The 689-nt window shown below is 45.3% G+C and overlaps 1 non-coding gene across 1 annotated transcript; it reads left to right on the top strand.

The window, feature by feature from the left end:
- Positions 1-206: 206 nt before the first annotated feature.
- LOC112719554 (small nucleolar RNA R71) lies at positions 207-310 on the top strand. The gene has a single exon (XR_003161852.1). It is a non-coding gene; the product is annotated as a small nucleolar RNA R71 (small nucleolar RNA).
- The last annotated feature ends 379 nt before the right edge of the window (positions 311-689 follow it).

Here is a 689-nt window from a genome sequence, read left to right as displayed (position 1 = left end):
GTGGGCCAATAAAAACCACACTGCAACACCTTAGCTGCTGTTCTTTCTCCTGCAAAATGTCCTCCATAAGCGGAGCCATGGCAGTCCCATAAGACTTCCCTTCCTTCTTCCTGTTCAATGAACCTCCTGATGAATGGTCTACAGCCTTCCTTGATTCATAAGAAAGTCCATCATAGAAAATATGCAATTGCACCCAGTCATGGAACATGTCTGGTGGGAATTTCCTTGTCAAATCCTTGAATCTCTCCCATGCCTCGTAGAGAGTTTCACCATCTTGTTGTCTAAAAGTCTGAACCTCAGATCGAAGCCTATTGACCTTTTGTGGGGGGTAGAAACGTGCCAGAAACTTGCTTTCCACCTCATCCCAGGTTGTTAAGCTCCCCCTTGGGAATGATTCTAGCCACTTAGCTGCCTTGTCCCTAAGTGAAAATGGGAACAAGAGCAGTTTATAGGCATCTTCCTGGACTCCATTGGACTTCACAGTGTCGCAAATTCTCAGGAATTTTGTGAGATGTTGGTTTGGATCTTCATTAGCACTCCCACCAAATGAACAATGATCCTCCACCAGTGATATTAGCTGTGGTTTGAGTTCAAAATTGTTGGCCTGAATGGGTGGTTTCTGAATGCTGCTACCACAATTCCCAGAGGTTGGGTTTATGTATGAACCAAGAACCCTCCTCTCGGGAATG

This window comes from Arachis hypogaea, chromosome 10, assembly GCF_003086295.3.
Source record: "Arachis hypogaea cultivar Tifrunner chromosome 10, arahy.Tifrunner.gnm2.J5K5, whole genome shotgun sequence".
NCBI lineage: Eukaryota > Viridiplantae > Streptophyta > Magnoliopsida > Fabales > Fabaceae > Arachis > Arachis hypogaea.
This window is presented reverse-complemented; position numbering and strand designations above follow the sequence as displayed.